Below are 11,328 nucleotides of genomic sequence, written 5' to 3'. Positions count from 1 at the left end.
TATCATTTTATGTCGAGAGGGAGACATCTTAAGATTGACAACATTCAAACATGTTGTGATGGTGCGAACACTAAGGCCAGCGTCGACGGGCGTGGGAAGAAGGGTAAATAGAAATACAGATGGGATGTCATGTGTTGAAATAAAGGACATGGGCCTATGGTCTCAAGACTGTTAGATTAGTGTGTGTTTTTCTTACCCGTTGCAACGCACGGGCTCTTTTGCTAGTCTATTATAAAAGGCATCAATAAGAAAAATCTCCCCAAAGAGTAGGCGTCCCAATCAAACATAAAAAAGATGGGCTTGGCTACATAAATGACAACTAGAGATTTATTTTAGCCTAAAGCGAGGTCACCCAAACAACATCCCATCATTAAAAAACGCTAAAAAGAATGGATGTTGGGGTTGTTTCTTATTTATTTCCTCAAACGTTCTTGCTTGATCACAAAAACAAAGCTTAATTGGTTTCAAATGATGCAAAGGTCGGCTGAAGAACTTTTTTCTTTATACCAAGAGAAATTTATAAATCTATTATGTGGCGCGGGGTTTGGAATTTGCCACGAAGCATCAGGCACATGTTTTCCTTCTAGTTATATTGAATTGCTAGTATATTTGTTAGCTCTAACTTGCTAAGATAAAAAGGTGTACGGGAGTTATGTCATGAAATAATTGGCTAGTAGCGCAACATCATCAATGTGTGTGCTCGGTGGATAGTAGTGCTGATAAAATTTAGTGAGAGATGTCGCTTCAATTTTCATTGCCAATGTGCTTCTCTGCCGCTCATTCATGTTGATGTGTTGGTACATGTTAAAAAGGAACATGGATATGAGTGGCTAGCTTGATGTGAAGGGAACCCTGCCTTTGTTGCCAACTCCGGTTCAGAAACGCAATGATGAGCCATGAAGAAAAATGTTGATGCCGCTCTCAGCGCAGCGAGCGGGAGTGCGGTGAATGTGAGGCCACCATGACAGTGTGGTATAAGCAGATGTGGTGGTGGAAGAGGCGGAGGCAAGGGCCTGTGTCCTAGGTTTGAATTTTGTGATTCAATTCTATGAAGACCCATTTATCGTCCATCAGAGCGATTCATCGACTGTGATGGTGGAACAAGCTCTAAATGCTACAGACGCTTGGTCAGGCTATCAAAGGTAGCAGGAAATTTCTAAAGTATTTTAGAAAAAGATTGTAAACATGCGTCTTGATAGCGCGCTATAGAAAGTCACCAAACGCACAAAGCATGTAATTTCACATCTTATACCTCATTTTAAGAAGTGAAGAGAAGGAAGTCCCTTTAAAAAAAGCAGGAGGAAAACTTGTATCCACCTTTTTTAGTAAAATGTAAAGCGTGTGTATACTTTAGTTTCAGGGTCCGTTTTCATAGTTTAGACATGCTCACACCCCCGCGTGTGGAAGGATCATGGCCTAGATAAGCTCCGGTTACCGTTGGTCGCATGCTAATTTTTTGAACAGTTGGGGGTGCTCCTATACGACACTTCACGCTTCGGTTAGCCTCTATAACATCTTTTTTAGAACAACGCCCTGTAGCACTTTTTCTTGGGTGGTGCCTTTATAGCATCTCAAGGTCCTGTATGGCCGCATGAGCCTAACCATCCAACACTAGCACTAGTACTATGCTTGCATGTTTTTTTGGTTGACAGGTTTAACCGGTTGAACATAGACCGTTGACTTTTGAACCAAAGGAATCTGAAAAAAATGTTAGTTTTAAAAAATGAAATGTTTTAAAAAGTTCATAAGTTTGTAAAAAAAGTTTGTAAAATTTAAAAGCACTTCATCAAATTTGGACAAACTTTGCACAATTTGAAAACAAATTCATGTGATTGAAAATATCCATGAATTTGAAAAACAATCACAAATTTGACAAAAAATAGTTCACGAATTTGAAAAGAATAAATAAATAAATATGGGAATGGAAAAATAAAATAAAATAAAATAAGAAGAAGAAAACTAAAAAAATAAAGAAACCAAGCCCCAAAACTTGGCCGAAAGCAGTGCTAGGAGACATGTGTTTTGGGCCCGCACATTTAGCAGCCGCCAACATAGCATCTACGCTATAATCGCCGCAACAGAGTCTGGATAAGATTTGGTCAACAGCTGAGGCCTGCCAGCTAGAGCGTGCGTGACACAAGAAATTTGGGCCTCTTCCGTAGTTGCTTCCGTTTATTTTATTTTTCCTTTTCTTGAGGGGATAGTTGCTTCCATTTCTGGGGTTATGTCTTTCCTTGCGAAAGTATTGTGACATTTTTCTGGATTTTTTCATAAGAACATAAGCCAATTCCTTGTGAACTAATATGATGCAAGATAGGGTCATGCTTCCAGCTGCACTAATGGGAGGAGAGTTGGGGTTCACCTGCAAGCAACACCTTGAAGCAGCAGATGGGGAAAAGAAAAATAGTTTCACACATATATCATGGTAAACAACTTAAGTTCTTCAAAATATAGACAAAGCAAGAAACATCTTGTGCCAACAATGGTTCCACAATTCAGCGGCCCAAAATACATCCACTGTCGAACTACCTCTCGCGCAAAACCTCTCGAGTTCTTCCTCCTCCTCTTGTCAGATCAGCAACGACAGGTTGTAGCCTGGCATGCCAAATTTTCCAAGCTTGGCACGGTGGTTTTCGAGTCGCGACTCATGCGAGTCGCTCAGGCGTGACAAAATTGACAAAAATGACCCCTGGGACGAAAGAACTCACGGATTGACCCCTCGGGAGAAATAATTCACCGGCCTGACCCTTTTGTGTGGCGCCCGACACCTCGGCGCCACACTGTACTGTGTGACGCCTAGGGGTTAGGCGTCACACCCCGGACCACGTGGCAGGGAGGGCCCCACCCCCAGGCAGTGTGACGCCTAAGCCTCAGGCGTCACACATTGTAATGTGTGGCGCCTGACCCTTAGGCGCCACACATTACAATACAGAGCCACGGGCCAGCCCCCTCCCCACCCCCTCCCCACCCCCTCCCTCATTCAAACAGAAACTTCCATTGCGGCGGCTGGCTCTCATCCCCTCCCTAATCCCCTCCCCCATCTCCTTCAGATCTGAGGATTTCTTCCTTGGATTGATCCCCCAAGGTAATGTCCTCCTCCATCCCTTCCCTTTCCCATCCTTCTATCCAATTTTATTATGTTTTGGTTGAGTAGATTGATTTTAGTAGATTGATTTGAGTAGGTTCTTAGGATTTGACTAGTTAGGATTTGGTTGAGTATATGAGTAGTTAGTAGTTAGTAGTAGTAGTAGGTATAGGAATTGCATTAGGTTTTGGTTTTGGTTGAGTATATGAATAGTGAGTAGTAGTAGTAGTTAGTAGTAGTTAGTAGTAGAGGTAGGTATAGGAATTGTATTAGGTTTTGACTAGTTAGGATATGAGTTAGGATTTGACTAGTTAGTATATGAGTTAGGATTTGCATTAGGTTTTAACTAGTTAGGATATGAGTTAGGTTTTGACTAGTTAGGATATGAGTTAGGATTTGACTAGTTAGTTGAGTATATGACTAGTTAGTAGTTAGTAGTAGTAATAGTTAGTAGTAGTAGGTATATGACTAGTTAGGAATTGCATTAGGTAGTTAGTGGTAGTAGTTAGTATTAGTAGTAGTTAGTAGTTAGTGGTTAGTGGTAGTAGTTAGTATTAGTAGTAGTTCATATGAGTATATGAGTCTTATTTGAATATTAGTAAATGAGTAATTTTTTGTGATTTGTAGGATGGTGTGGCTTCTGAATGATGTTTATGACGCTGAACACCGGGCCTATTTCATGTCGGAGAAGAAGATGGTAAGTAGAAAATGATTAGTAGATTAGTAATATTTTGAAAATGTAATAAGCACTTGATATCTTCTTGTCCTATATGTTTGCAGGAGCTTACGCCCCTGAAGATCCGGTCTCATGGGGCATCCTCTGTAATGCATTACGATGAGCGGTACACCCCGTACATCGAGATGACGGGACTCCTTCCATTCGTGCAGCTTGTGAGTCGGTCAACTCCAAATCTGAACGCTGCGGCAGTCACAGCACTCATTGATCGTTGGAGGCCGGAGACACATAGTTTTCACCTCCGGACCGGAGAGATGACGGTTACTCTTCAAGATGTTTCCATGATCACCGCTCTTCCCATCGAGGGGAAGCCACTATGTATGAGCACTGATTCTGAGGGATGGCGGCATCAAATGGAGGCTCTTATTGGTATGTCGCCGCAGGAGCCGGAGGTGGAAGATGGAGGGAAGAAAGATAGAGTCCCTGCCGGCGTCACTTTCACTTGGATTGCCGCCAACTTTGCTCATTGTCCTGAGGACGCAGATGACGAGGTCATCCAGAGGTATGCTCGCGTCTACATGTGGTACGTCATCTCTAGGACTATATTTGCGGACGGCACAGGCAAGAATGCTCCTTGGATGTGGCTGAAGGCGTTGACTGTTTTGGACAACAAGTTCAGCTGGGGCTCGGCCGCACTGGCTTACTTGTATCGGCAGGTAATAAATTGTTAATATTAAGTACTCTCTGTTATCTTTTTCTGCTAAACTGATGCATGTTTGTTGTTACTTGTAGTTGGACGATGCTTGTCGCAGGACGACAAAGGACGGTGGAGTTGGTGGTTGTATGCTCCTACTTTCAGTATGGAGCTGGGAACGCCTACCTGTTGGACGCCCTAAAAGCTCAAAGTGGAATACCTGGGATGACCACGACAACCCTGTACGTCAACCTACATGGGCTTACAAGTGGGACTTGGTATCGGAGGTGGCAAGCGAAGTGAACCTATTGTACAAGCAGTACACCAACGAGATGGATTCGCTTACCCCCGAGCAGGTAAGATGGTTTCAGAGTTGACTTCCAGCTTCTATGTTGTGAGTGAAATGAATTGTGGTATTCATCTTGTGTTGTAGGTTGAATGGGAGCCATATGGTGTCGGGACAAACTTTGGTGATGCACACACGTTCGAGCTGAATCCACTATGCGTGCAGGAAAGACATCTTTGGCTAATGCGTTGTCCCCTAATATGCAATTGGGCGGTTGAGTGGCATCTCCCGCATCGTGTGCTGCGTCAATTTGGTTACTTTCAGCCACACCCGCCGGAGTGGGTGGACACGGACACACAGCTTCACAGGTAACAAAAAATAATTAGTGATTAGTTTTGTTCTTAGTGTTGAGCGAGCTACTGATGTGTTTTGTTCAAAGCAGGTTGGATAGGAGGAGGCAGCGAAAAATCAAGGACTGGCAGAAGCATCATAAGAGCTACGTCCTTATGTTCGAGCAAAGTGTGCAGGCAACTTCGAGCATACAACGAACCCAGTACCGTCAGCATTGTGCTCTTGCGTTCAGCAACTACCTAAGATGGTTTCAGGAGAGTACTCGTGTCGTGCTTCCTTGACCCGTCCCTTGTTGGCTCGTGCTTCCTTGACCCGTCCCTTGTTGGCTCGTGCTTCCTTGACCCGTCCCTTGTTGGCTTGAACTTGGTTGGCTAGGACTTGGTTGGCTAGGACTTGGTTGGCTTGACCTGGAATCATTGTTTTTGGACTTCTTCTTTCGCGTCGTACACCTTCTTCTGTTGTGCCCTGTTACACCGCAATCTCCACATTGTGATCTCTCAGTAGGCTCTTGGAATTGGTTGTTCCCCATTTCTCTGCCACCACCATGGCCCCATCCATCCATGTCTCCTCTAAAACGCTTTGTCTTTCGTCTTCCTAGTTTCACAACCTTCCACTCTGGGTCGGGCCATAGTTGTACTCCATGATACTCCGGCCATTGTGATTGGTCAAAGTATGGTTCAAATCTAGGAGCCCATGTATGCTTCGTGGTCATGATCGAGAACTCGGACTCCCTCACGGTTAGTGGATGGTTGACGTCCACATTCCTACTGCGAGCTGCCGTGTACAAATGCGAGCATGCGAGATGAAGCAACCTTGGTCTCCCACAAGAGCAATCACACAAGGATAAAGAAACCTTGAACGCCCTGTTTCCGTGTTGCTGGCCATCGTTTGTCGTTCCTCCGGGCTCATTCACTTCGTATGTCCAATCCTCGTTGTTGTACAGGGTAGCCGTTTGGGAGTCAGCCTTCCGTGATTGAAATACCATCCATTTGTCAACCTTTGGTGGAAACTGGTACTTATACTTTTTCTTGTTCTCTCCCGCAATCTGATCATCTGTTTCTTGTGAGTACTTTAGAAAGTATGCTCTCAACTTGTCGAATGTGTATTGAACTATTGCCGTCACCGGCAACGCACGGACACCCTTCAACACCCGGTTGAAGCATTCTGCCATGTTACTGGTCATTTGACCATATCTTCAGCCATCTTCGTCATAAGCTCGTGCCCACTTGGCCCGAAGTTCAATGTGCCTGTTAAGAAACTCAAGCCCACCTGCATCAAGTTTTTTGTTTACAAGCAAAGCATTGTACAATCTTGCAAATCGTTTGTCAGAAAATGCTTGACAACAATCCTGAAGATCATCCGCCAACTCCTTGCTACCACATGCCCGGTAGAAGTTTGCACAGAAATGCCTCATGCACCATCGATGATGCAAAGGAGCATGGCCGGGAATGACAATGTCAACCGCGTTAAGTATGCCTTGATGACGATCCGATATGACACATATTTCCCTCTCAAACGGTAATACTTTGGTTCTCAAAATATGCAAGAACCATTCCCAGTTAACATTGTTCTCTGCCTCAACCAAAGCAAAAGCCAAAGGCATCAACCGGTTATTGGCATCACTTGCTATTGCAACCAACAAAGTGTCCTTGAATTGTCCGGTCAAAAACGTGCCATCGATGGAGATGACAGGACGGCAGTGCTGGAAAGCCCTCACACATTGCTCAAATGCCCAAAATGCACGACCAAATACGCGAACCCTATTTCCATTCTTAATCCTTGTTTTCTCCCCATACGGCTCGACCACATGAACCATGCCCGGGTTAGTGTGGGCAATAGCTCCCAACAACCTAGGTATGCGGTTGCATGCTTCCTCCCAATCACCATATAACATCTTGAATGCGGCTTGCTTTGCTTTCCATGCCTTACCATATTTCACCTCGTAGTGAAAGAAGGCTTTCACAAGGTCTTGTATGCTTTTTATGCTCATTGTAGGAAGAGAGGAGATGGAGTTGGAAAGCCTATAAGCGATGAACTCGGAGGTTAGTTGTCTATGGCTTTGCGACGATAGGGCACCATCAACCCTCTTGCCTTGACACATGTGAGGCATACAACTGACAATGTTCCATCCTGGCCCTCCTTTCCATGGTCTTGCACGGACAATCCAAGGACAACCTCTATCCTCACAAGCAACCGTGTAACGCAGCTTCATGTTTGAATGAACAACTTTGTGTGGCCTGTAATGCGTAACAGAATATTCATCCAACCACATCTTCAGTTCAAAGAATGTTTCGAACTTTGACCCCGGCAAAATAATATTCTTCCCATGTGTGTCCCGATGAGAAGGTGGCATAACTCCAAACAATATGCCTTCGCCTCCGTCAACCACGGCTTCATCCGCAAGGCTAAGATCCTCGAACAATGGTGTCCGGTGATCACGCTTTAATACCTTCGTGAAAGCTTCAGCCTCCTTTGCCGTGAACCCTTCCTCATCAACTTCTTCATCGGGACCCTCATCGTCAGACTCAGAGGCATACCCACGTGAGTACGGAATGGAATGGTCCATTGTCTCTTGCAAATTATATTTGTCCAAATCACCAAGATTGTTGTCATGAAGAACATTACCATCATCATAGTGCTCATAATTAGCCTCTACCAATGGTTCATGTTCAATGTTGACCTCTTCGTTAGCCTCATACACACAAGAAAGAGGTTCAATGCTGGCCTCTTCGTTGATGGTTGCAGGAATAGCTTCAACAATCGAAGAGGAAACCCGGTTCAAATCCAACAAGTTAGGAACATTTGTTTTCATGGCAAATAACTCTAGAGCCTTGTCTAGTGATTCGGCCACCGTATCCTTGTATGCAAGCCAACGTTGCTCGGAGTTGACACGCATGGTCTTCCAACGAATGTGCATTCCGAATCCCACATTATGCCTACCAGCAAACTCAACTACATCACTAGGGTCCATCCAATTCAAATCCTTTCGGACTTGTTCCAACAATTCAGCATAGCTAGGACACAAATCGAACACCATGTCAAGCTCATCCGGGTCCGGATCAATATTGCCTTTTAAAAAGGCATCCTTGTCCACGTGATGAACATAAACACATGTTCTTCCCATACCTAAACAACAAAACATAGAACCTTTTTATGAGCAATCATACAATTACAATAACCATAGCCTAACTTCCAAATAACCCTAACCCCCTCATAACCCTAACACAACCAAACATCCCTAACCCTAGCCTAACCATAGCCTAACCCTAGCCTAACCCTAAAACAACCATAATGCACACATCCAAACAACCCTAGTCCTAACCCCATCATACCCCTTATCCTAACATACAAACAAATAAAACAATATGATATACATCCCACATTTCATGAAAAACTAGGGTTTCCTCAAATTTGCAAAAAAAAGAACACAAAAGATTTTCCTTTGGATGAGAATGAGGAGAGAGGTGGGGATTACCTTAGGGGAGTGATTGGACAACAAATGCCCGCTCCAAACCTTGAGATTTGGTGATGTAGAGAAGGATTTGAGGGAGGGGGCAGTGGCTGGGAGAGGGGCTGGGGAGGGGAATGAGGGAGGGGGTGGGGAGGGGGTGGGGAGGGGGCTGGCCCGTGGCTCTGTATTGTAATGTGTGGCGCCTAAGGGTCAGGCGCCACACATTACAATGTGTGACGCCTGAGGCTTAGGCGTCACACTGCCTGGGGGTGGGGCCCTCCCTGCCACGTGGTCCGGGGTGTGGCGCCTAACCCCTAGGCGTCACACAGTACAGTGTGGCGCCGAGGTGTCGGGCGCCACACAAAAGGGTCAGGCCGGTGAATTATTTCTCCCGAGGGGTCAATCCGTGAGTTCTTTCGTCCCAGAGGTCATTTTTGTCAATTTTGCCCTCAGGCGTAGTGACTCGAAAAGAGTCGAGCCTGTAGTTGCGACTATTCGCGACTCGCTTTTCGAGTCGACGCTAAGTTGAGTCGACCTTGTTGTTGCAACTCATAGACTAGACTAGTCGCGACTAGTCGAGCGACTCGAAATCCAACTACTTTGCCCGTTCCCTCCTGGTCTGGGTGGAGCCTGAGCAGATATTGAACCGCATTTTCCTCCATCGTCAGCAAGTCAACAAAATGCTGCGAGCATCGTCCAATCCTGAGCTTCTGGCTCCTTCTTGCCTCTCCTTCGGCTGGGGTAAGATCACCAGCAAGTAAATTTAGAAGAGTAGACTTTCCTGACCCATTGGGTGCAACAATTGCAACACGTGTTCCCATGTCAATGCCAACATCAACATCCGCCAGCTTGAAGTCCATTCGGTTGGGGTAGCTGAAACCCACCTCAATGAGCTGAAGGAGTGGTGGTGTGAGCAAAGTACGTAGGCTCTGGGAAGCGGAACTCGACTTTGTAGTCAAGCCAGTTCCGTGGCAGATCCGCTGGCATTCGCCACATTCTTTCCCTTCCTCTTTCCCTTGGCAACTTCTTTATGGGCCTTTAACCTTATCTTGTGCAGCCTTGCTCCCAGTCTTCCTTGCTGCTTTCATCTACTTTTCATACACCTCCTTCCTCTTCTTCTCATACCCGCTCTCAAAGTCATCAAAATTACCACGGTAAACATGCAGACTCTTATCGTGAAGATGTATGATATCGTTCAAGAAGTCCCGGTCATGGGAGACTACAATTAGGGTCTTCTTCCACTGCGAGCACAAGTACTGCTCCAACCAAAGCACGGATCAGAGGTCCAAATGGTTGGCAGGCTCATCAAGAAGCAGCAAGGTTGGCTGCATCAAGAGAGCACGGGCAAGCGAGATGCGCATCCTCCGGCCACGGCTGAAGGACTTTGTAGACCTTGCCTGCATCGCCTGATCAAACCACAGACCCGCAAGGATTCAGGATCACTGGATGCCTCAAGCTTTGAGCGCTGTGAGCTCTTCGTTAGCTGCAACCATGGCCTCCGTTGCCGAGCGGCTATCACTGACAATCTGCTGCTCCACAAGTAGCACCTGCCGCCGGGAGAGCAGCTTCAGAAGAGTAGATTTGACCATGCCATTGGGCCCCACCAGGCCGTAGCGGCGACCGTGCGAGATCCGGAGCGAGGCGCCTTGGGCAGCTCCTTCTCACGCGCGGAGACGGAGAAGTTGTCGAGCACGATGTTCCCGTCCAGGGCGGCGGCGGATCAGGGGACGCGGAGCGCCTCCGGCTTGGCGACCTCAGCCATCATCTGCCGCTTGTCCTTCTTCTTGGAGTCCTTGTCGGAGAGCGCGATGGCGTTGAGGTCGACGGTGGCACGGGCCGGTTTGTACTTGGCCTTGGCGGTGACGGCGGCCACGTCCTCCTCCTCGTCGGACGGGGGGGCAGGTCGATGTCGAGGACGCGGCGGGCGGCGCCTTGGAGGGTTGGGTCTGGCCGCGGGCCTGGCGTTGGGCGCCGGCTTGTCCATCGAGGCTAGCATGGCGGATACGGAGGGGGGCTTCTCCTTCTTGCCGGCGGCGGAGTAGTAGTTTTTGTGACTCATGGCAGCGGTGGCGGCGGAGGAGGACGGCGATGTGAGTTGGGGGATTTGGTTTAGGCTTGGGCAAGAGAGAGCGGCTGCCCATCATTTGGTTAAAATGGTTTGTGGTGTTGTTCAGTCCAATAAGGAGCATAGCTCAACTGGCGCGGTTCGACCCCGGAGGGGGCGCTAATCCAGGCACCCGGAAATGATGATTTGTCTGCTGGCATTATTAGCCTCGAGACCTATATAATACCCCCTTCGTCTCAAAATTCTTGTCTTACCTTTGTCTTGAAACCGATGTATCTAAATACTAAAAATTGAGTAGATACATTCATATCTAAACAAATCTAAGACTAGAATTTTGGGATGGAGGGAGTATCGCTTTTTAACGGGCTTATGAATTTATGCATGCTCACGCACTAGCAAAAAGACCCGTGCATTGCAAAGGGAGAAAAAAATATCGCATGCTTTTATAATCTATAATTGATGGTTTAGAAAAAATATCACACGTTTTTATAGTCTACAAAGATGTTCTTAGTCTATAAAGCGCGTATGAATTTATGCATGGTAGGCATGCATTGGCGTTGATTCATAATTTTATTTATAACTAGCAAAAAGACCCGCGCATTGCAACGAGAGAAAAAATATCACACGCTTTTATAATCTATAATTGATGGTTTAAAAAAAATATCACACGCTTTTATAACCTATAATTGATGGTTTAGAAAAAATATCACACGTTTTTAT

The 11,328-nt window shown here is 46.1% G+C and overlaps 1 pseudogene; it reads right to left on the bottom strand.

Moving 5' to 3' along the window:
• Positions 1-8,957: 8,957 nt before the first annotated feature.
• LOC123408850 lies at positions 8,958-10,828 on the bottom strand (annotated as a pseudogene).
• Positions 10,829-11,328: the final 500 nt, after the last annotated feature.

This window comes from Hordeum vulgare, chromosome 7H (assembly GCF_904849725.1).
Source record: "Hordeum vulgare subsp. vulgare chromosome 7H, MorexV3_pseudomolecules_assembly, whole genome shotgun sequence".
NCBI lineage: Eukaryota > Viridiplantae > Streptophyta > Magnoliopsida > Poales > Poaceae > Hordeum > Hordeum vulgare.
The sequence above is the reverse complement of the archived record's forward strand: the minus strand, read 5'-3'. Positions and strand labels throughout refer to the sequence as shown.